This window comes from Triturus cristatus, chromosome 2_2 (genome assembly GCF_964204655.1).
Source record: "Triturus cristatus chromosome 2_2, aTriCri1.1, whole genome shotgun sequence".
NCBI classification, from domain to species: domain Eukaryota; kingdom Metazoa; phylum Chordata; class Amphibia; order Caudata; family Salamandridae; genus Triturus; species Triturus cristatus.
In genome coordinates, this window is record NC_140582.1 from 772,488,562 (window position 1) to 772,514,700 (window position 26,139).

The 26,139-nt window shown below is 41.5% G+C and overlaps 1 protein-coding gene across 2 annotated transcripts in view; it reads left to right on the forward strand.

The window, feature by feature from the left end:
- SGCZ (sarcoglycan zeta) overlaps window positions 1-26,139 on the forward strand; it is a 4,297,431-nt gene that overhangs the window by 1,162,215 nt on the left and 3,109,077 nt on the right. For both annotated transcript variants that reach the window (XM_085642032.1, XM_085642033.1), the window contains exon 4: window positions 20,965-21,167. The gene's annotated coding sequence lies outside the window, so the exon portion shown is untranslated. The remainder of the gene's footprint in view (window positions 1-20,964; window positions 21,168-26,139) is intronic.

The following is a 26,139-nucleotide window of genomic DNA, read 5'->3' on the forward strand; positions in this document are numbered from 1 at the left end:
AAAGTATCTAAGTCGAAAAGTAGAACTTTTTGTGTAGCAATTACTTTCCCATGTTTTGTCAATCATCACAGAGCATTCGCTCATCTTCTGACTCTGCAAGTAGACTGAAAGACACAGCTTGACTGGTTACTCAAAATAACTGGAAGCTAATTAGTGTTTCTAATTCCTTTCCTATATTTAGAAACTTTACTGTCTCTGTAGTTTGCTAAAAGTTGATGATCTCCCCTCTGTCACAAAACTATGTTGATATGTATGAATAAAAAAAGTGCATGTGAAACGTGTCGCCTCTAACAACAAACAAACTCAACACTTGAAAGGGATCTGAGGTTAGTTAAGGGCTGAATTCAAAATTGTAGTCAATGTTTCCAAAGTAGAATGTAAACTCTTTAGGCAGTGTATATGGAGAAACCCAGATGCTTGCAATATCAACAGACCCTGCAGGTTTTGAGGTCCTACTGTCCATAAAGAGCCTTAAACGTCTGAGTTGTTAGCCAGTTTTAGAATCTGTTGGCCGCAATCAAAATTTGCAAGTGTAAGATTATAGATTAGAGGGAATGGTCCTGAAAGCTTTGGTTAGTCTCACCAATGGAGCACCAGAATTCTTCAAATGCTGCAGCCTCCTATAAAGAAATGTGCATGGAAATTACTCTAGGTTCCTGAGAAGAGTAGGGTACAATATCCTCATCTGCTCATCAATTTTTCAAGCCTATCTTGCCTACAGCAGCTTCCTCGGTCATTTATTATGACGACGATCAAAGAAGACCAGGAGGTTGCATACACTGATCTCAGGGAATGAGCTAGATCAACTAATTAATGGTAGAATACAAACACAATGCATTTTATCATTGGACTCCTATTCCCCCAATATTTAATACGAATATATGCAGCATCATGAATTAGTGAAGATTAGTGTGTTTTCTTGTTATTATTACTTGTGATAATAATAGTAGCAGTTATAATAATATTACTAACTTAACTGTACACTGAGAATTCCATAAATCAGGTTTGTTAAGCCTCTTCGCATTTCACGGAAAACACTTTTTTTTAAACTGAAAGCCCTGCCTATTTTGGCATGTTGTAAAACTAGGCAGTTTGAGAAAATAGGGACTTCGTGTGAAGATTTTACATTGTTTCTCCTTTTTTGCTTTACATGTACATTTGTAAAGACGGTAGAAAATAAGGTACTGACGAAGATTAAACATACCAACTTTTCATCACCATTCCATCAACACGCATTAGGCCGTACGCTGCATGACATGAAATGCATGTTCGATAATTAATGATTTTAAAATGATTGCTGGTTTTATTCATTTGCTTCCTTAAAGACCTAGTCAATTACAGTAAGCTCATAGTACCAATTAAAATGATTTTTTCAGCCCATCCATCAGGGAAGGGGTGATGAATGGAAAAATAACAAAAATTGAAAAAGGAAATGAAACACAATTAAATGCAGTCATTTGGGCTTTCATAAATGCTTCACATTTAATTACTGTGTGAAATGGGTTAAGTTTTCCACAGTACGGAGTGAAGTTCAAGGACACTTCCTCTCCACATTATCAAGGAAAAACAATATTTATCCCTGTTGCTAGGAGACTCCTGTTTAAATGTGAAAGGAGGGAATGTTCGGCTTATTTTCTGTGCGAGGTCAGAAATGCATATATAGTTTGACCCTTGGCAGTTCTAGCATTGTACAGGCCATGAAAAATATTTTAGCATCAAGTGTTCTATATTAGATCTTAGAACAGCCAGTCTTCTGTTTGCAAGAGGCATTCATCAGAATCTAAATCTGTGGGTTAAGGGTAACGGGTACTATCCTACTATCTTCGGCGTCCCAGGCAAGAAAGGGAAATTGCTAGACTATTCCAATTTACATGTGCCCTGCTATCTCAGAAAGTGACATCACTTGATCGTTCATCACCTTGGCATCACTGAAGAGACTTTATAAGAAGTAAGGGCCTGATTATGATGATGGTGGGACCGCCACTAACAGCCCGTCAGTGGCGGTCCCACCGCCATCGCAATATTGATTTCCGCCCGCCACATTAGGATGGCTGGCGGATGGTTTGAGGTCAGAGAGACCGACCGCCACAGATCCAACGGGCTCAAGGAGCCCATCTGACCATCGGAGGGAACATCGATCCCTATATTGGTGGCGGTGCCTGCCTGGCACCGCCATAGGGATTATAATGTCCCTCCCCTCCCCTCTGGCCGCTTCATGGCAGTTTACCAGTCATGAAAAGGCTGGCGGAAAGGGACATTGGGGGCCCGTAGTGGGCCCTCCTTCCCCCCGGCCCTCAGTTTTGGGTTTAGGGGGCACCACAGTGCCCCCCTATATTATCCTGCACCATGTGGCAGGAACCGCATGTCCTTTTTTTTATTCAGCAGCTTGTGCTGCAGACCGCAGCACACTCTGCAATACAAAATATAGAAATTGCGACCACCGTGGTGGTGGTCGCATCCTAATTCTGCTGGTGCAACTGCCGACTTGTCGTCCGGCGGTCCCGTTTCTGAATGGATGGCGGTCGGACATAAGTCCGACCACCATCCTAATAAGGCCCTAGTATTCTACAACTCAATTAATTAACCTTCAAATCCCCCACCATCTTTTACAGCAGAGTGGCAGTCCTTATAGCAGCACATTAGTGGATTTTCCTGGCAGAGTATCTACAGGTCCAGAAGTGTACTGACGTAGTGGTGTCTGAGGTCAAGTATTTATACCAAGCTGTGTTTTTAAAGGGCAGGAGAAGCTTCAAGAGGTTTCCCTTTGATGTGCCATGACATCCTGCCCTCCCTGCCCTGGTTCTAGACTAGCTAGAGGGGATTTGCAGCCCATTTTGTGGAGGCAGGACAAAGCCTATTCAGGTGTAAGTGGTGCTGTGCCCAGCTCCTCCCTCCTATGCTACCAGTGATGACACATCCAGGCACACCTAAGTTCCCTATTGTGTGTGGCTGTCGAGGTGGAATACACAAAGCTCAACTGTCAGCTACACACAGTCATGTGACCAGAGACAGGCTACAGGCACTAAGTGGGAAATGCCAAATTTCTAGAAGCTAAGTGGGACGATGGGCAACCCAATAGACCTTTGGAGGCTTGGGTAATATGAACTCAATGTCAGGTAACAGAGGCAACAAGGGATTTTTTCAATGTAGAGAATCTCAAGTAGTCTTTCAAAAGATGAATTGTTTAAAGCGCATTTCATTGGCTGTTAAGTGGATTTCAAAATTAATTATTTAACTTTAGAGCGAAGATATTGTAGCACTAATGCACAGAAAATTAACAATATAAAACAATATAGAACAGGCGTATACTTTTCAAAATACAAATTTATGTAGAAAAAATGTGTTGTTCAAAAGGGTACAAACTACAATTCACATGCAGACAAAAGCAATAGAAATTCTTCACTATAATTATTTAGTCTCATGGGCTCCTTTGCCATAACCCATTTCAAACATTAGAACACAGGCAAATCATCATTGATTATATAATGAATAATTCCTGAGATGATGGGTACAATGAAAAAGGGTTTAGCTGTTAACGTTTCAGTCTTTGCTGTGGAAACATCTATAAGACCATCTTTAGGGCAGATTGTTCTTATGTGGACTGGAGACCCTGAGAAACTCAGAACATAATAGTATGTTCAAGTACATGGAGCAATTCAATGCAAAAACGACAAAAGAATCTTGTTTTCCAAGAGTTCGGTATAACGTAGTGGCACCCTTCTTTTAGTAAGCGCACACTGTAAAACTATAATATCGGTTAAATGCCCATCCAGAAACAAATAATGTTGAGGAACAACCCTTGCGTTCATCAAGAGTTGTCATGGTCAGCTTTATTACCATTACATCCCCGGTTTGAAAGACTATTTGAGATTCTCTAGATTGAAAAAATCATTTGTTGGCACTGTTACCCGACAACTTTCTAGAAGTGGCATTTTCAGAATTTTTATTTGAAAACAGACTTTACCATAAGTTAGGATTTTAAATTAGGATTCCAGAGACACCAGACATGAACTAGTTACCTTTTCCCATTTGGAAATTACACTTATAAAATGTAAAAAGGAAATTCCAAGGTTAGAGTATGAGAGAGGTACGCCTTGCGCTAGCGAAAAAAAGAATTTAAGAGTTATTCACTACCAGGCCATGTAAACCTTAAATATATATGTCCTACCTTTTAATTCAATGCACCCTGCCCTCGGGCCTGCCCTAGGGGTGACTTATATTTATAAAAAGAGAAGGTTTGGGCCTGACAAATGTGTTATTTTACCAGGTTGACATGGCAATTGAACTGCACATGTAGGCTGCAATGGCAGGCCTGTGACATGTTTTAGAGCCTGTAACTTGGTGGCACGTAAGTGGCTGGCACAATCAGTGCTGCAGGCCAACTAGTAGCATTTAATTTACAGTCCATGGTACATGTAGCACTACTTTACTTACGACTTATAAGTAAATTAAATATGACAATTGGTGACAAGACAATATTACCAAGTTTTAAGGAGTAAGCACATGCACGTTTGCAATGATTAGCAGTGGTAAAGTGCACCGAGTCCTAAGGCCAGCAAAAACGAGATAAGACAAAAATGGAGGAGGAAGTTAAAATGTTAAGGGGAAGACAACCCTGAGGCTGACAGGTCTAACAAATATGCATGAGCCCCCAACAAAGTGGCATTATACTTGGGTGGGCAGTCCCTTGGTCTATCAAAAATATCCCCATTCCATTTGAGGTCTGGTGAACAAGTTGGACACTGTACGATCGGAAGAGCAGCTTCTAATCATGGACCTCTTATGTAACTACTCTGGGGGATTTTGGACAGTCATGTTTTGATCATGTCCCTCTATTATTACCGAGATTAGTAGTACTTGCAAACAGGCTAAAAGCAGTCAAAAAGAGTGTAATAAGAAACTAGCCTAGAACTCGATAAACATTGGATATTACCGCAAGTAACCCAGTTTCATCGTCTACACACCAAAATGTGCTATAGTAGGAAAGCTACAGACCTTGAATTTAGCAGTCCCGCACTGCACTCTCAACTTCCTGATTTAACAAATTGGTTAAAAAAGATGCTTTCCATATGTCTTTCTCCACGTGTATGCCAATAATCTATGAACTTCAAACAGTACATGAAATAAGCACCAAGCAAGTATATCACCAATTTAGGGCTCCAGTGGCATTTCATTCACACATGATTGATTACATCATACTTTAATAGGTATAAGGGTATAATTGACAGATAATAACCACTTGATCTGACACTTTTCAAAAGTAATAAGACACCATAACATGCTATTTCATCTCATGCTCTGTCTTTCTTCTTACATTTTGATTAGTGCGAGAAAGTGGTTTGTTAGTTGGGGTGGATCGGTGTCCACCACAAGCAATAAAGTCACTATCCTCTGAAGCACAACCCCTGGTTAGCTATGGAGAGGAGCAGAGAGGCCTATCTCCCAAGTCCATAAGAATCAAAACTGTTAAAATGTCAAAAACATGACCAAATAAATATCCCACTCCAACTTAGAAAAAAAAGAGAAAATGTAATAAGCAAAATGACACCAAAACAACAAGAACACAATAAGGGGAACCAAAGATATTAATTTTTGAGAATTAATTGAAAATCGTCCAAAAATGCATAATGCAAATGGTAGTCAATGGTGGTAGCAAACGAGTAAATAGGTGTTATTTTAGGACAACAGCAATGGAGCATGGACCAGCTTCACCAAGTAGATGTGTCCTGCTAGGGTCTGAAAGGAAGGTAATGTGGTAAATAATTTAATTACCGGAACTTAATTTGATGCGGAATATCTATAATAATAGCTCAGTAAAATAAGAGGCAGAATCCGTGGTATTAGAGGTTCGGAACGGGCTTTATTCCAAAATCAATTCGAATTGATGGACTCCATATTCCATCACCACGAAGGTTCAGGAAGTGAAGGACCAACTTTATTGACAAGTAATCATTTTTATACAATAGGCATTACAGTGAAACAGATGCAGGAGGCGTAACAGTTGATAACAAAGATAAGAACATACATGCGTAACTAAAATGGGTGTAACTTAAGGAACGTCATCAAGTATGATGTTACAATAGGGTAGTTCCATGAAAGAATTTCGCAATGTCAGCAGAAATACTTGGCAGAGATGCGCGCGCAGCAGCATGACGTGTGATTGACGTGCGACTAGGGGGTGAAGGGGACTTGACATTTAGCTCTACATGTGGAGACAGAAGTCTGGGGTTATGTCAACCTAATCCTAAATCATATCTAACATCCTATGTTTAAAGAACTGTGTTATCCAAAAAGAGAGGTCTCTTAGGATAGAATCTTATTCTATACTGACTATACTGACTGTTAGTGCGTGTACAAGCGTCTAAGTGTCTACACTAGATGCGAGGGGGTAGGAATATTCCATGGTAACAGGGCTATGAATTACTTGCATAAAGACAGAGAAGCCGGGCCTTTTGCTCGGTAGCTGGAAGAATATTTACTTAAACTACTAGACAGGAATGCATTGGATGAGGAGCGGAGCAGAGCAGATAATCTTGAAGGTGAAAGACAGTTTTTGGCAAGCAGGCAGATCGAGTCAGGCACCGTTAGCCGCGCAGGGAGTAGGACAAAGTTCATGGGTACAGATGCGAGCTCAGACTGGAGCTTTCAGAGGCAGAAGGCAGGAAAAGGCTTAATGGCAGAATCAGGGCCTACTCGCCTGAACTGTAAAATGGGATAAATGAATCATATAAAACCGGTGGCCTTTCATACTTAGCAATAGAATATCCGGCCCATTCACGGCGGATCTGAAAGAGGACATGTTGGCGGTGGACGCACATGTGTTTGCGTCTTCATAACTGGAACTGGAGGAAACATACATGTATTTGTGATTTATACATGAAACCGTTGGGGTCCAAGATAGGGGACATAACTGATCATAAAAATCCATATTTCCACATTCCCTCCTTGTCCCCTACTTGCCCTTAAGAGATATCAATCTTCATCAATCCGTTGATCTGTTCATATAGCATCATTTGTTCTTCTTTCTTCTTCCGGGATGAATGAAATCTTGGTGGTGGAATACACGATGTGGCACACAGACCACAAATTGCTGGTCCACATTGTAGGCATAAGCAGCAACTGAATAGTATGAGAAAGCCAATACCTAGGAAGGATAGGACCCTCCATCCAAAGGTAGATAATACACTCCAAAACCAACCGGACCAAGTCCAGGTGCCTGGATTCTGGTGTATCTGGCTTACAATCTTATGAAGGCGAGTTATGGCTTTATATACAGATGGCGAATTTTCTGGTATGAAAATGCAACAACTTGATCCGATGACCCTACAAGCTCCGCCCCTATCGGCCAGAATGACGTCAAGGACAAGACGATTTTGAAGCACAACAATCCGCATAGCAGACTGCTCTTCTGTTAAATTGCCTAAGGCGGAAATAGTTTCGTTTACTACTGCTTCAAGGGTTCTGGTTAATCTACGTATCAGTTTACTATTAGTGACTGTACCTATATAGGGAAAGAGACCTTTATTGAAATCTGTGTATTTTTCCCATGCTGTTTCAGTGTAGTCGACTATTGGGAGATCTCTCCGTTCTCTATTGTGTACTAAGTGAGTATTTCTATGATAATCAGGAGGAGCTAGGAAAACAGGTGGCAAAAGGAATCCGATGTAGCAGGTACCATCCCAATCTAGAGGCAGACGTATATATGCAGTCTGACCACATACAAAGTAGGAATGGCGAGAAGCTCTAAATGTAGATTTGCCTTGATCACTGAATTCTATTACAGTGATGCATTTACTATGGCCCATGTGTATGGAGCCATTCTTTCTTATACACAATTCACCTTTAACTGGAAATACTGACATAGCGGGCAAAATTGGTGCAGTTTCGGATTCGATATTCAGGATCATGAGATTAAGCGTGAAATTACCTAATCCATATACTTCATTTTCTAGATCAGTTCCTGTTCTTTTGGGAAGTCCCTCCTTGTTAGGGTAACAGACTTTGAGCAAGACTAAGTTCAGGTTTCCCCATACCCAGTTGTCTTGATAAACTGCGGAATTCGAATCTAGGGAATTAATTAAACTAAACCATGCTCCACAGGAGCCATTGTGTGTGAACGGATATGGAAAGAGAGGCAGAATTCCCTTATAGTTCTGATAGGGAGGGAGTCGGCCACATATCCAACAATTTGTAACATTGCTAGCCTGATGGGAATGATGTAACATACTAATAAAAGTGTTATTGCGCAGCGCAAATCTATATGACAACTCATGCGGGGGAAATTCACTAAAAGAATGTTCAGCAGTAACATTGTAAACATGTTTAGAAATAGGATAATATATGTGCAATAATATACTTGCAGCGATTATTAAAAGACATAAGAAAAACAGAATTAATAACGTCACTGTGCAATGACTACGCAGTGATTTACAGTACGCATGTTTTTTCAACTGGATTTGATTATTTCTTTCTCTATTCCGGTCCAGAGGATACATGTCAGAGACAAATTCAACCGATTCACCTTGGAGAGGACTTAAACAATCAAATTGTCTGACTTATTGGACCTCAATTTTAGTCTATATAGTTCTGAGCTCGTTTGCTCAACCAAGGGGAGCTTTGAGTCTGTCTTTGAGGAAATACAGGGTTTAGTCTCTATATCGGATGGTAATCCATGAAATTTCTTGATATGACTTGAATGTATCCAGCCTTTTCGACCTTCGATCTTCACGGCTGTCCTCGTGGTTAACAGTACGAGTTGAGGCAATTTCCACCTAGGATCCAGCTGAGACTTCCGGTCAAAGTTCCTCACTAACACCAGGTCCCCGGGAATTACGTCATGGGGTTTCACCTCGGTGTTGTCGGGAAAGGCTGCAGCTACCTGTGAACGACAAGATTGTAGTGCAGACATCAAGGAAGCTAGGTAATCTGTCAGCATATTACAGTCTACATCAGTTATTTTGCGTGGTATAGGCGTCCCCCACATATTTGGTGGTCTACCGAAGATCACCTCATAAGGGGATAGCCCTGTTCGAGAGTGCGCTACCATTCTCATGTAAAAGAGTGCAACTGGTAAGGCTACTACCCAGTCGACACCTTTCTCTCTACATATTTTTGACAATCTAATTTTCAGAGTTTGATTATGTCGTTCCACGAGACCTGCTGCCTCGGGGTGTCGGACACAATGAAACCTCCATTGATATCCTAACAAAAGTGAAACGTGTTTCATTAGTTCGGATGAGAACGGCTGGCCGTTATCTGAGTAGACAGCACGTGGTAAACCGTACCGTGGGAAGAATTCTCGAACTAACTGTTTGGCAGTAGTCGGGGCAGTGTAATCTGAAACCGGGTATGCCTCTGTCCAACGGGAAAGAGCACAAACAACTACAAGAACATATTTGAATCCTCGACATCGTTCCATCTGGATATAATCCATCTGGAGGACTTCAAAAGGGTGATCAGGAGGCTGAAATCCACCCTGTTCTACGGGAATGCTTTTACCTGGGTTAAACTGACAGCAGATCATACAGGTACGGACTTTTTGTTTAGCTGCTGCTCGTAAATGTTTGTTGAACCAAATGTGTTGAATGCTGTCTAGCATAGCTTTTTCTCCTAGGTGCGCTGGACTATGTATTGTATTAATGATAACTTGGACCATTGAGTCGGGAAGAAACCATACAGATTTTTCCTTCGTCATCCATCCTTGATCCGTTTGGATCCCTCCTAATTCAGTCCATTTCTTTATTTCGTCTGGTGTAGCATGTGTCTGTATGTCAATTACGTCAAGAGCGGGATCCTTAATCATCATGCAATGTGTTGGTGTCGGAACTATTGTCTTTGTCATGTCAGATGTGTGAGTTTGAGCAGTCTGTTTAGCTGTTCTGTCAGCTAGATCATTGCCTTGGGAAATGATATCAGTAACTTTCGTATGAGCTTTACATTTCATAATTGATATTGCAGTGGGTAGATGTATTGCATCTAATAAGGCATGAATGAGGGGTCCGTGCTGAATGTGGGCACCGTGAGAAGTTAAATAACCTCTCTCTCGCCACAGCACGCCGAAGTCATGTACAACTCCGAATGCATAACGTGAATCAGTGTATATGTTGACTTTCTTATTTGTGGCTTGAATACAGGCTTGTGTCAGAGCGATGAGCTCTGCTGCTTGAGCTGACAAGGTATTAATACGATTTGTTTCAATGACTTCAGTGTCTGTTGTGACTGCATACGCGGCCACTAGCTCTCCTGTACTTGTTCTCATACATGAACCATCTACATACAACGTCAGGTCTGGATCTGTCAATGGGACGTCTGTCAAGTCTTGTCTAGGTTTCGTCGTGATAGTAATAACTTCAATACAATCATGTGCTAATGGGTCTGTTCCGTTTACTGGTAACAGTGTGGCAGGATTCAATGTACTACAACGTCTGATTTCTATGTGTGGCTGAAACAATGTCAGTTCGTAACCAGTGAGTCTTGCTATAGTCAAGTGTTGTGTTTGTGTGCGGTTCAAGAGAACCTCTACTGCATGTGGTACTTGTACTGTCAATTGATGTCCTAACACTATGGCATCGCTTTGTCTGATTGCTAAAGCTGTCGCTGCCACTGATTTCAGGCACGCAGGCAGAGCCTGAGCTACGGGATCTAATGTACTAGAAAAATAAGCACATGGTTTGCGTGATCCTGCTTGTTCCTGTGTGAGTACTGACAAAGCAGTACCTTCGCGTTCTGTAACAAAGAGTGTAAAATGTTTATTGTAACATGGTGTTGCTAAAACGGGTGCTTGACATAAAGCTTTCTTTAGGCTTTCAAAAGCTTGTGTATGTTCCTGAGTCCAAGGGAGGACAGTCGATGTGGCCGCCTCCTGTGTTGTCAACTGAATGAGTGGTTTTGCTAGAAATGCATACTGAGGGATCCACTGCCTACAATATGAAGTGAGGCCTATAAAAGCCCGCACCTCCTTTTGTGTCTTGGGTATTGGCATGTTAGCAATTAACTGGATGCGATCTGGTGTAAGCTGCCTTCCCTCCTTGGACAGCGAGTGACCAAGGTAAACAACTCGCTGGACACAGAATTGCAGCTTAGAAGGGGACACCTTGTGCCCCTTTTCGGCCAAGAATTGTAAAACCGTCAGTGAGGCTTTTTCACATTCAGGTTCGCTTCTAGCGGTGATCAGCAGATCATCGACATATTGAAGCAGGGCAGTGTTGACTGGCATGTGTATACTGTCAAGTTCTCGTTTCAGTGCTTGGCTATAGATGCTGGGGCTTTCTGTGAATCCTTGAGGTGCGCGTGTGAATTTAAAGCTTCGTCCATTTAAACTAAATCCGAACAAGTATTGGCTTTCCGGATCTATTGGGACGCTGAAAAAGGCATTCTTGAGATCAATTACAGTAAAGAATGTTGCTTCGGAATCAATGGCTGTCAGTAATGAAGAAATATCTGGGACTACGGGGTATTGTGGTACAATACATTTATTTAATTCGCGCAGATCAATAACCAATCGATATACTGGCGGGGCTTTCGGATCAGTTCGTTTAAGAATCGGAATTATCGGTGAATTACATACATTGGAGTCGGTTTCCACAACCACTCCTTGGGTAATAAGCTCGTCAATGATTTGCAGTAAAGCCACTACAGCATCTGGGGGTAACTTGTATTGTCGCATTCGTGGTAGTACCACTCCTGCTTTTAGTGTGACTCGATATGGTGTAATGTTCATGCAACCAACATCTGTAGGGCCTTGTGCCCATAAATGTGTGGGTAAAGTCTGCAGTCGGTGATCCATGTCTCGGGACACATAGTGCCCTTTGAAATCACGTAGAAACAATCTTACTCCTTCCGGAGAACAACATATTATAGCTCCTAGAGCTTTCAAAGTTTTTATACCTAACAGGTTTTCTGGACATGATTTAGTAAGCAATAAATCTGTAGTTCGTGTCAAGGGACCAATCGTAAGGGGAAGAGGCTGTGATACTTCGTTAACGATAGGTTTTCCTGAAAAGCCAAGGGAAATATTCTGTGAGCCTGAGAGAGGTGCCCCTGGAACTTCACTACGTTTTATAGTTGTTCGGCTTGCCCCTGTATCAAGTAAAAATTTTCTATCTTGGCCTAATAGTTCACTCTGTACATAAGGTCCTTCTTGATCTACAGGGACCTCGATAAGGGGTAAGTCAACTTCCCTCTCTAGGCTGTTTCATGAGTATCGTTGATAATCAGGATAGTCATATTGTGCGGTCTGGTACATCTGTCGTGTCGTTGTTTGTGTGGCAGCAATAGGCTGCGGTGGCGGAGCTGTCATAGATTGTTGCGGAGCTGGCATGGACTGTGCATGCTGCGGGGCTCCTTGTTGGTTCTGATCCTGTCTAAGTGGCCGTGGTCTTTCTTTTGTATTACCTGTGGCGATATTATGTTTTAAAACTGGACAATCGTGTACATAATGGCCTGGCTGTTTACAATAATTGCATGTCCCTTTTACAGGACCTGCTGAAACACTGGACTGTGTCATACCCTTTTTATGACCGTCAGCTGGAACTGTCTGAGAAACTAGCATTTTCATTTTCGTGTCTTTCATGCGACTTTGTTCATGTTCTTGTTCCTCTCTAATTCTATTGTGATGGTACTGTAGCATTTGTAACATTTGTGACGGAGTGTTACCTTGCCAGGTACTCTCGAATTTCAATACTCTATTCTTAACTTGGGGCAAGGAATTTTCAACTAATTTTGTCACAAACAGATGTGGATACGATTCGCTACTTGCTTTTATTCCACTATTTATACCAAAACATTTTTCGAATCGGGCATAGAAATCACTAGTGTCCTCATCGTGCTTTTGTTTACAGGCTGAGATTGCACCCCAGTCTTCCTTTTTCGTAGTTAATAAACGTGGCAGTACCTGTACTAGTAAACCTGGTAATGTTTTGGTCTTTTCCCCAAGCCCTGAACCTGGACCTCGAGCTTTTTCTTCGTTTTCTAATGCTGTCCAATCTATCTTTTGGTCTCCCACCTCCCAATCCTTTTCCTTGAGTTTTTCGTAAATGCCCGCAGGCATTAATACCTTCAATATTGTCATAATGTCGGGATAGGTATACTCTCCCATGAGCAACATGTCTTTAATTTCACGGTGGAAACCCGCTGGGTCTTTGTCATGACTGGGTACCACTTTCTTCATTTCTAATAGTTCTATTTTAGATATGGGTGTATATACAAACACACGTTTAAACTCATTGTCATCACCTTTTATCGGGTGAACTTCGCGTAAGGGATTCTGTCTGTCCATATAATACGTCGTTCTTTTCTTGATGGGCAATGAGATGTTCGGGGCATACAAAAAGAATGTACTGCTTTCTGAATTCTAGTATTTCTCTAATTAGCTCAGTACCTGACCCTCTCCATTTATTCGTGAGTAATTCAGTCAATATATCAGGTAAGGGGCCAGGATCGGAGTGTTGGCTTTTATATAATATAAGGAGTTGCTGAATCATATAGATACCAGCTAAACGCTGTTCATCTGGGGTGAGGTTCAAAAACGTATGTGCTAGTGTATCATCACTATATTTTCCGGGACTGTCAACCCAGTGAACGGCTGACCTTGCTAATTCTTGTTCGTCCATAGAATCGAGTATATGATAACCCCTTCGTTCTCGAAGTAATTTGTCAGCAGCTTGGAACGAATGCTCGGGGGACCTTATATTTATTATAGGGGTTTGGAAATTTCTGTTATTATCTGGACGTATCGGACGTATCGGATCAGTAAAGCCTCTAGTATTATTACAAGATCTTCCTCTACCTACATAGGCCATTGTTTCTAACTGTCCGGTGGGTAGTTCTAATTCTTCCTCCTCCTCGGTTTGTTCAGGCTCGTCTACTGCTAATCTTTCTTCGTGTATTCGTTCTACTTCTTTGCGGATCTTTCGGCACATAGCTATTATACTTAATCGTTTATCATGTCTCCCCTCTGATATATTCCGACTCCATGTGGTAAGAATTTGCATTTCTTCCGGATTTACCCCTGGTCGGTCTTGATTTCTGATCACACAATTTATGAGGAAACGTAACAGTTCCCCCTGTATCTCCACTTTCTGGTACTCCAAGGCTCTATTAATACTTTCAGAATCTCGTCCTGACTGGACAAAGTGATATATATTTTCTAAATGTGTAGTCATTCCTGGTAGCCTCCCTAAATATATTGCAGCTCGTTGGATACGTAATGATGCCAGCAGCATTTCGTCCCCTTTTCCGGGCACCGGGTCATATCTACAATCTATTAGAAGTTCCTTAAGCGTGTCGGGAGTTACTAGTTTGGGCGTACGTTGGTGGGCTAACTCTTGAAAGGAAAGTTTATTTACTCTGGGTGGCGTAGAAAAAATGTTTGCTGTACCTCCCGTAGCACCACCTGGGGTGCTGGATGTGAAAGGATTCGTTGAACGTGATATATCAACCATAGATGTGGGTACAGCTGTAGAAACAGATGTGCTTGCCGGAACTTGTGTCGGAGTTTGTTGTTGCGGAGGTACAGACGGAGGAGGGTCTTGGCGTTGAACCCCCTCGGCAGGCGGTCTATGTGGCGCAGCATTAGCATACTCGGGAGCTGCGTCGTCTAAATAAGAGGAAAGAAAAACATCTTCTGCAGTTCTGGGATGCCCTTTGGGATGTGCTTTTACCGGAAACAATGGGGGTGGCAAGTCTTTTGGTATCTCCGGAGTAGCCTTAGGTAACCCTTCGGCCAGAAGAGGATACATACCATTCATAAGGGCATTTCGTTGTCTGTCTACTTGTTCTGATTTTACTCGAGTACCTTCTTCAATTAATAGATTTTCTCGAACTTTATTTGAATTCTCCTTACTCTTCTCTTCCTGTCTACGTGCTTTTTCTGTACGTCTATACGATTCTTTACGCCATAATTCAATGGCATCTTTCTGTGATTGTCTAGCTTTCTTTTTCCATAATTCTTCCTCTACTTTCACGATGCAATCTGCATCCCAGGTCCCAGCTGCGGGCCACCTCTGACTTTCTGGTAATTCCTTGGTGTAGTCTACCCATAAATCAAGAAATAATATGGCGTCTAGGCCATGTTTATGATACATGAAGTACCCTGGAGTGTCCCTAGGAGGAATGGGAACAGCTTCTTCGAGTACCCCTTTTCTAGTTTTGATCTGTCTTAATTTCGAAAAGAGCGGCATATTGAGAACTGATCTGATACCTAATTCTGACCACGTTTAATACAACAAAACACAATAATGAACAGTCATTCACACCACAATATGCAGAACGTATTTAAAACATTTTAACATTTAACATTTAATGAACAACAATGATGGCCATTTAGGGAACTAGTCACTAAGCATAATACTCTGCACTAACTAGGTAATCCTGAATTATATACTAGACATACTTGATATACTGCTAAACAGTACAGATACACTGCTAAAACAGTGCAGACCGGATTTGTGTACCCAAACCCGTCTTGACCGGCACAAACTATGTGCACGTCAGAACGCCTCCCCGACAATGGTACTCACCGGGTAGCTCGGAACGGAAGGCCTCGGAACTGAACTGAACTGGACTCGGACCGGACTGGACTCGACTCGATACTTCGGAACTTCGGAACTGGTGGGCCTCTGTATACCTCGGATCTTGCTCTCTCAGCTAGGCTCTGGTCGGGATACTTCGCACTTCTCACCGCCTCGTCTGGGTGTTGATCGCAGCCTCAGTTACCCCCGCTCGGCAGGAGGGAGATACAGGAAATCCTGTGGGTACGCGTTGTTGTCCGTCCAGCTGTGACAGGAGACCGGGCCTGCAACGCACCTCCGGCGCGTGAGATGAGAAAGTGTCCCTGTTCGGGCGCCATATATGTGGTAAATAATTTAATTACCGGAACTTAATTTGATGCGGAATATCTATAATAATAGCTCAGTAAAATAAGAGGCAGAATCCGTGGTATTAGAGGTTCGGAACGGGCTTTATTCCAAAATCAATTCGAATTGATGGACTCCATATTCCATCACCACGAAGGTTCAGGAAGTGAAGGACCAACTTTATTGACAAGTAATCTTTTTTTTACAATAGGCATTACAGTGAAACAGATGCAGGAGGCGTAAAAGTTGATAACAAAGATAAGAACATACATGCGTAACTAAAATGGGTGTAACTTAAGGAACGTCATCAAGTATGATGTTACAATAGGGTAGTTCCATGAAAGAATTTCGCAATGTCAGCAGAAATACTTGGCAGAGATGCGTGCGCAGCAGCATGACGTGTGATTGACGTGCGACTAGGGGGTGAAGGGGACTTGACATTTAGCTCTACATGTGGAGACAGAAGTCTGGGGTTATGTCAACCTAATCCTAAATCATATCTAACATCCTATGTTTAAAGAACTGTGTTATCCAAAAAGAGAGGTCTCTTAGGATAGAATCTTATTCTATACTGACTATACTGACTGTTAGTGCGTGTACAAGCGTCTAAGTGTCTACACTAGATGCGAGGGGGTAGGAATATTCCATGGTAACAGGGCTATGAATTACTTGCATAAAGACAGAGAAGCCGGGCCTTTTGCTCGGTAGCTGGAAGAATATTTACTTAAACTACTAGACAGGAATGCATTGGATGAGGAGCGGAGCAGAGCAGATAATCTTGAAGGTGAAAGACAGTTTTTGGCAAGCAGGCAGATCGAGTCAGGCACCGTTAGCCGCGCAGGGAGTAGGACAAAGTTCATGGGTACAGATGCGAGCTCAGACTGGAGCTTTCAGAGGCTGAAGGCAGGAAAAGGCTTAATGGCAGAATCAGGGCCTACTCGCCTGAACTGTAAAATGGGATAAATGAATCATATAAAACCGGTGGCCTTTCATACTTAGCAATAGAATATCCGGCCCATTCACGGCGGATCTGAAAGAGGACATGTTGGCGGTGGACGCACATGTGTTTGCGTCTTCATAACTGGAACTGGAGGAAACATACATGTATTTGTGATTTATACATGAAACCGTTGGGGTCCAAGATAGGGGACATAACTGATCATAAAAATCCATATTTCCACAGTAAGTAAACAAACAAGCCTCAGTCTGAGAAGGAATTTTGTCATTTATCTGAGGAAAAACTCTTCTTCATGCTATAGAAACATGACTTTCAATCCGATGCTGTGGACTGCCGCCCAGGTACTTTTTGCAGTTGGTCTCCAAAAGCTCCAGAGCAAAGGTTTTGAAAAGGTTCTTAAACTTAATTTGGTGCCCGAACAATCACAGGAGCACACTTCATAGGCCATTGGGACCTGAGAATAGAAATTAGAGACTCCTAGGGTGTCAGGCAGAGACAATAGCAAATTCCAGGTCCAGTTGCCATTGGTCAGTTGAGATTCTTGACAAGAATGTCCTCTTCAGCATTTTTGTTGTAGCTGGGGCCCCCCACGTTATCAGCCTTTGAATCCTTGGAGATCATTCTGGCCTTGGATTTCAAGTGGAAATGGGTCTAACCTCCTCAGGTCCTTCTCACATGTTACAGATGATAAATGCAACAGGTTCAGTCCACCTGGTATCCTTTTGCAAGTCCAGCAGTGTTTTGAACAAGGGTGGAGCTTTGTACAGTTCACCAGCCTGTGCACCTGGGACACACTCATTCAATCCTAGTTCCTCTCTGATTAATAGAGTAAAGGTCTTAAGTCCTGACCTGCCCACATTTGCCGTAGTTCTTTTTTGTTTTGCTGCAAACAAGCCTAAATGCAATGTTTCAGGGCAACTCCAAGACGGTTAACATCTTCAGCACACCAAACGTACTCTGAGGATGTAGTGGAACATATACTCTGAGTGGAAGTGTACTATGGTAATCTAGTGTCCTCCCACATCTGTCTGTGGGACGGGTATGCCGAGACATGGGGCTGGAGTCAAGCTAGCTTGGCTGATGGGGTGTGACTACCTGAAACCGGTCCTAGGATGCTTGTTTCTGGTCCAGAGAGAATGTGGCTGGGCAGTTCGGGGTGGACTGTTTCAATTGGGAGAAGAGTCAAGACTGATTTGCACATGGCTGGGTTTAAACTTGAATGGCATGGATTTCGGCCCAGACCTCTGTACTGGGGTGAATGTTTGACTCCAGTGGCATGGAGAGCATGGGCCCCATGTCTCGGCATACCCGTCCCACTCAGGGTGATAAATGCAAAAAGAACAATTGATGGACAGAATGTTGAACAATTCCAAACATTCACCCCAGTACAGAAATCTGGGCCTTAATCCATCGTTTTTTTTGCTCCCCATTCCATTCCGTTTAAACCCCACAATATGAAAATCAGTCTTGACCCCGCTCCTAATGGGAACAGTCCAGTCCGAACTGCCCAGCCACGTCCTCCCTGGACCAGAAATAGGCATCCTAGGACCGGTTTGGGGTATTCACACCCCATCAGCCAAGCAAGCTTGACTCCAGTGGCATGGAAAGCACGGGATCCACGCCTGGGCATACCCGTCCCACTCGGTGTGACAAATGCAAAAAAAAACAATTGATGGACAGAATGTTGAATAATGTCAAACATTCACCCCAGTACAGATATCTAGGCCTAAATCCATTGTTTTTTCCCTACTTGCATCTGAAAATTCTAAACATTTTACATGGGCTTGAAAGCTAATAGAACTGTACACTTGCTCCTTTTCGTTTTTTTGATTTGCTGGTGGGGTAACATATTTGTTTGCATTAATAAACCCTCTCAACCTTATGAACTGTTGTCTTGTTCCCTATCCTACCCTGGAAATGTAAAGACTTCCATTAGATTTCAATCTTTCTTCTTGGTGGGCAACGGCACACCAAATTCAATCGCTGGTGAATGCCTACATATGTAAGAGTTTGTAGGTTTGCAATAATGTTTATAGGAATGCCACAAAATCCCCAATACTACAAAGTTTGAGGATGCAGATACTCCACCATCCTAATGGAATTTTCACATCCATGAATATCTTTTGTTCATGGAACAATAACCCATTCCAGAGTAACTGAATCAAAAGTGTGAATTTCTGTTTGCAAAGTATGGACTTTGTGCCCTTATGTTCCCCACAGATGCACAAAATCCTTTGTGATTTGTCTACAGAGTTAGCTATGCCAAAGCAGTTTAGAGACTTTGGTAAATGTGATGTTAAGTGTTGTGAATAGAATCCACGTCCGCAGCATCTTTTAAAACCTTTATTTAGCAAGGCAGGTATGAGAACTATTAGTTATCTTTAAAATCATGTATTTTAGGCAACACCTGTGGGAAGAGTTGACCAATTCATTTTGTATGTGTTTTACAATTAATCCTGTTCAATTATTTATTATTCTGAGTATTAGACCTCTTATGCTGATCTATTATTGTTAGTAGGATGTGTGACTGCAAATCACATTTTTATAATGTACAAATCCCCAGTTATGAGTCATATTTTTCTTCTGACTAATAGAATGCACGTTGTGACCCTTTCTGAATAGCATACAGAGGGGATATGAAGGAGGTATTCCCCTCCTCTCCTCTCGTCGTACCCCATCAATTGTTTTTACCTTAATTGCAGTTGCAAACCATACAAAAGTTACCACCTTGCCATTTGAGGTTTTAGCTGATTCACAAAGAAGAATCTGCCCCAGATGGACAGTTTCCTCTTTGGGAACTGTGCTGACTGGCTCCAGGTGTAGCAGGCAGTGATCCACCAACCTCTGCATGCTACCCTTGACGTGTTCCAAAAGTGATTAAGCACCCCTTGTTTCTTCAGTAGACAAGGATTGTTTTTAAAAAAAATTACCTTTTGGCAAAGTAAATAGAGAAATGATGATCTGTTGTCCCTTGCAGACCACCATGTCTGCATTCGTTGCCCCTCCCAGGCGGTCGCAAAATGTGACATGACCAATAACCATTTATATTAAATTAAATTGAAATTAGCAATTTTCGAGTAGGCATGATACATCACAAATAACATCCCCATTTGCAAAAGAGTCCGTTTGCAATTTGCCCAACACACATTTGCTAAAGGGGACAGATAGCACATGTAGCCCTGCAGAATTGATTTTCTCCCGTAATATACACATATTTACAGATTATTACGATTTATGTAAATCAGATTAAGCATTAAATACAAAGATATGAAATAAAAATAGAAACGTGACCTTGCGTATTGCTCTTGTATAAGAATAATACATTGGTACTGCATCTAAATACAGAGTCAGAAAGCTTTTTAGAATAATTCTAAACACATGCTTTTTTTCTATTGTCAGCAGAGAATACACCGCATAGCTTTTTTCTTTCATTGCATTCTGTAGCAGGTATTTCCCTTTTATTTTACTGTTGAAAATCACTGACATGCAAGTGAAAAAATACTCTTCTTGGCTGAGTCATGCATTTTGATTGGCAGAACTAGCGAATTCCGGCACTGATATATTTTGGAATATGCTATTTTTAAACCTGTTCAGAAAATATTCCAATTATTTGCACATTTTGAGGTCTGCTACAACGGACACACTCTTCTCATTTGTAACTCACGAGGGAAAAAGCATAGTTAGGAAAACAATGTGCTCCTTATCGCATCTTATTTGCTATTCTGCTGGTGTATTTGAACACAGACAGGAGCTGCTTGAGGCGAATCACGACTTTGCTTTATTATTTTATTCACTCAGTTCTTGTCCTGCAGAATTGCAGCCTGCTGATGCAAATAATTTATTAAACGTCCAAGCAAACTGATGTTATATCAAAACATCGTACACTAAACCTGTCAAATAGAGGGTAACCATGGTTTATGTTAAAACATTCACAGTGGTTTCATTCTAGCTATTTACAAATATGTAGTTAACAATTAAAGATCTATCACAAAGCTTATGAATAATGGTAGAAAAACTATAAATGCAGATTTCTCACGTATACAATAATATTTGGGATACATCCGTTTTATGCTTTTTGCATCTTTCAAATTCTTCTTGTCCAGTTATGTTCAGAAAGTCTAGCTCAATCTGTAAATGAATTCTGTATTACAGATCCTCACAGCCAATGGATGTCGGATACTTGTCTGAGTGATCATTACCGGAACTGGTGGTCAGTGCTGTATGATTACATTTTGGAGAACTGCTGCCCGAGTAGCATCTGACCTGCTGTTCGTCTGATTAGTCAAGGCGTTTCTGTGCTGTCAAACGCAATCTGGATAGAGAATGGCATATGGGAAGTCTTGAAATATAACGAGGTAAGTTGCCTGCAGTAAATTGTAAAGAACTGCGGCTTTGGAAAGGATATTTCGACTGACTTGAACACAGTCTTGTATTAAAGCAAAACCCAGTTTGACAGACAGTTTGTTGGCATGGGCAAAAACATCAGGTGAATCGATATCCTTTTGTAAGATTGTGAGATATAATATAAATATGAGATATTAATAATAGAGTATCTTAGGAAAGAGCTGTGCTGCAGTGGGGATATAAACTTGCATTTTGATTGCTTATGGAAGGAAAAGCTACCATCCTTTCTTGACCATTGCTGGACTGTGATTCTTCAGAAATTAGATTGCCTAGAGACAGAAACAGACAATTTAAACTGTGCCACTATTTGACGATGTTCAGGAATCTGTGGTATCTCCCCTCTTACAAAAGCTGATATGTGTTTACAACATGATGCGGTCGATTGTTTTGCTGGTGGGCAGTTGACTTATATTAGACATGTAATGTTACATCTCAGTATAACAGCAACTCGTGGAAAATATTAGTATTTAAATATTGTTTTGCCGTCACATAAAGGCATGCCAAACCAGACATAAAAGATTCACAATTAAATGAGAGAATTATACATTCCAAAAACAACTAAATATGTTCTCCATCAATTAATTTCTCCCACAGCACCAATAATGCTGGCCACCCATTCTTCGGTGGAACCACATATTTCACATATTTACATAGAAAAGGCTATGCCGCGGGTGCTATGCTCTACGATGAGTTCCTGGACACTCCAGAGAGCTTCTAATTGTGATTATATTGTCCCACATTGATGACACATGAAACAATGCCTACAGAACCGTGCCCATCAATAGGCCTCTGTGTCAGGGTCTCTTCTGTTATTCACAGTCTTTTTTTGTTCCTAATTATCTCCATTATCTTCTCAGGAACATATATCAAAATTCCTTATTGAGTGTTCTCATGTCTTTTAGTCTACTACATATAGCTGCTCTTATGTTGTTGCATAATCTGGGACTCTAGCCCAGGTCTACAAGGTTTGGCTTCCCTAACCATGGGTGCCTGGACTCAGTTCGGTGCACCGTCACTTTTGACAGGGTAGTCAAAGCTATTGTAGATCCACATACACCTTTACCATCCTTGCTGGTGTGGTGTCTGTGGTTTCTAGGTTGCTAACAGTCCTGTAAATTGTTCAGGGGTGCACTGTCTGTTTAAGCCCAATCTCCTTTTTTTTTAAAAAGTACACTCAAACATTGCAGTAAGAAAAGACACTAAATGCATTTGATAACGCGGAAATCTCACGATGATCTCTATTTGGAAAATGTAAATTGTGTGGCACCATTACCTTTAATTACCATTTCCCTTGTGTCCGCTTTCATCTATTCTCAAGGTGATGAATCTTTGCCACCGTATAATGACCAAAAGAACTCCTTCATAAACATGGGCAACTAAATCAAATGCAAATACACATTTTAGCCAATAATGAGTGTTGTAAGTCATTTTAAAGGAATGTATTTTATAATTAAAGATTAGGATTCTCTGACTCTTCATTCATTAGTCAGGTATCAATATAGTTACAGAATTGATAATAGAAAAATAAAGTTAGTACCGAGTATATTAAAATTGCATACAGCACGTTCCATAAAGGAAAGAATTCCTATTCTAAGAAAGCAAGGCACAAATTATGTCAGTCAGAACTCATGAAGAGTTAAAAATAAAGCAAAAGTGAGATTAGCATGAGGTTAAATCAATAATTAATAATTGCAGAATCTTCCCTAAAGAGAAATACAGCATAGAGCAAATAAGCCTTAGGGGAAGCCAGTTAGTCAAAGCATAAAGCTTGGGGATTTTAATAAAAGTCAAAATGGAACAAAACCTGCATCTTATCTGCCTTCGTCTGCCTCAGTTCTTCTCTCTATCAAGGTCTGTCCTCCCCTCCTCTGCTGGTCTGAAAAAGTCTGCAAAGGTCTCCATCCCTAAATCTGTCTGAGTCTGCCTCTCACCAAGAACTTTGCAAGGGTTCTGAAACTCCTAAACTAGGAATGAGTTTATATCAAAAATAATGTTACAAAGCAGGTGGTAAGATTCTGCATAAAATTGGAATCCAACATTCTCATCTCCACCTCTCTGCAGTCTGCATACATCATTCATCAGACAGACCAAAATCCGCCCCATGACATTCTTCATCTTGTTTAATATAACTTCATCTCCTAACCTTTCTTTGAAGAAACATTTTTTTATCTAAACACATAACATTAGTTTCAAAAGAACTATGTTATTTAAGCAATGAATTTGTTTAAATGAAGCGTTTTACCAGCAACTAAAATACAATAAGGCTCTGAGGTTACATGCTGTAATTAATGCCAAGCGTTCTCCCATTCACATGTAAAGAGACATTCCTTTGCTTGTCCCGAAGTTCAACTGGAGCTTTCAGAGCAAGAGCTGTTTCTATGTTTCTACATTTGAAAATGTTGTGTTAATTCAATACAACTATATTCTACTACTGCACACATTGACATTTTTTTAATTGCAAATTAAAATCATGAGGACATCATCTAAACTACCCACATTAAATCAAACTATGAATTAATGCTGCAATGTTTAACATGATTTATTGAGTAGAAAGCATCTGACTAAAGCTTGTGAATATCAAAGCCTCGTGTTTCATTTTGCAGCACCTAATGTCTGCGTGTCAACTTTTAAATGCAGTTTTATGTCTGAAGCTCAAGGCAGGTTTGTCATTTGTTATGCTTAATTCTATAGGAAATGTGTATGCGCTTTCACATTTAAAAATATTTTATTTCAACAGTCTCATCCTGTTGCTTAGTGCATGAGAAATACCCACACAGAATATAATTAAACAGCAGTCATGCATGGTGCTAGCAGTGAAAATAAAATGAACATTTCTAACATCATTAAAATGTTCCTTACAGCCTAACACCCTACAATTATTTCTATGCACTTCATTATGAGAGCATGGAATAGGTAACTTGCCTCTAGAGTTCCTTGGGGCCCAGCACACTCCATACCAATTCACAGTGGATCAGCTGTGGTTATCAGACTGAAGCTGGAGAGGCTGATCCCTCAGAAGGAAAAAACATGATCAGCTGGGCTCAGCTCCTCTCATTTCTGTATGGACTCTTGGTGTAGGAGTGGATGCTATAGCACTCTAGCAGACCTATCATGACAACCTAGTGCAAAGACCTCTCTAATGTAGTGGTCAATTCAAGGGGTTTATATAGGGTTCACCCCTGATTTTTAACCTACATTGGGAGACTGGTCTAAATCAGCATGATGACAATGTGTCAACTGGAACTATATTTTTATTCTCATATCTACTGTCAAACTTTGAAACTTACATATCACGTAGCTCATAGCAGCCTTGTTTTGCCTTATGTTAAAGGAAAGTCATTGTTTACAAGTTCTGCAAAAGATCAATACATGCCGAGTGTGGACCAAAGCGGTACAAAAGGGGGTGGAGATGGATGGAGCATCAGAACCAATCAAACACTCGCATCCAGTCAACAGATCTGGGTTTGATCCATCACCGTTCCTTAGCCCACTCTGCCACCCCAGTTCAGACATGGCCATATGCAAATCGGTCTGACCCTGTGCCTCATGGGAACAGTCCAGCCCGAACTGCCAAACCATGCCTTCCCTGGACCGGAAACAAGCTTCCTAGGACCGTTGTCTGTTGACTGGGTGTGAGTGTTTGATTGGTTCTGATGCTCCGTCCATCACCACCCCCTTTTGTACCGCTTTGTTCGCCATAAGTTGGCAGGGTAGGCTCAGACGTTGAGTCCCTTGCTCACTTTGCCACTGGATTCAAGCAAGGAGGGCTGAAGACGGCTTGAATGCCAGAAACCGGTCCTAGGAAGCTTGTTTACGGTCCAGGGAAGGCATGGCTTGGCAGTTCGGGCTGGACTGTTCCCATGAGGCACAGGGTCAGACTGATTTGCATATGGCCATGTCTGAACTGGGGTGGCAGAGTGGGCTAAAGAACGGTGATGGATCAAACCCAGGACTGTTTGTGAGTGTTTGATTGATTCTGATGCTCCGTCCATCACCACCCCCTTTTGTACCGGAGTGTGGACCAAAGGCACACAGACTAATTTAACATGTTTGAAATTGGGTTTGGCTTTGAGGACAATGTTTTCACCACATTTTAGTTTCACTCACACTAGTTGCTGTGATTAGTGATCTGATGTTCATTAGTTCCTGGCCCGTGTGACAGAATATCACCAATAAATAAGCAGTTCAATCATCACAACAGAGTTATTTTTTCTTGTATGTAATCTTTATTACATTTTCTGATTGTATACAGATCAAGTCAGCACAGATATCTTACCAAGTTTTCCGTTATTTTATTTTACACTCAAAGACACAAGAAACAGTTCCCCCTATCCCACCCCCCTTCTGCTCGTCATCTATCAGACATTTGGCTATATTGTGCCATTGTGGTATCGATTTTCACACAATCTATACATCATCACAGAAATTATCATACAATAACAGGTCTCTTGATGGGGAAGTTGGTAGGTGTACAGTATTAATCAGAGGGTTCACATTCTCACTCACATCAATACAAGTCAAAAAGAACAATCCAACACTATCGATGACATGCACTCATCTTCCCCCTACCCTCTCAAGGCAGCAAGGAGTCCGGGGGGTCTCTCAGCGATAACAAATCTGCTCATACTCCTAGATTATCCTCAACCTTGTTGTCTCTTCTACCAGATTTCATGTGCATTTCCTCTGCCACTGCCCATTCTAAAATATCTCTGAGCCAGTCTTTATAACACGGCAGCTATGAGGCCAACCATTTAGTAGCTATGCAGCATTTAGCCAACAGCAGTCCTGCTTAGCTTTCTTCCCTTCACTGAAGAAAGCAACCCCTAGCAGTACCAGCTTAACAGTGAGTTGCACCATCCAACCAGCAGCCTGTTTAGACGTTCTGCCACTTCTTGCCAGTAGGGTACAATGGACAGACAAGGC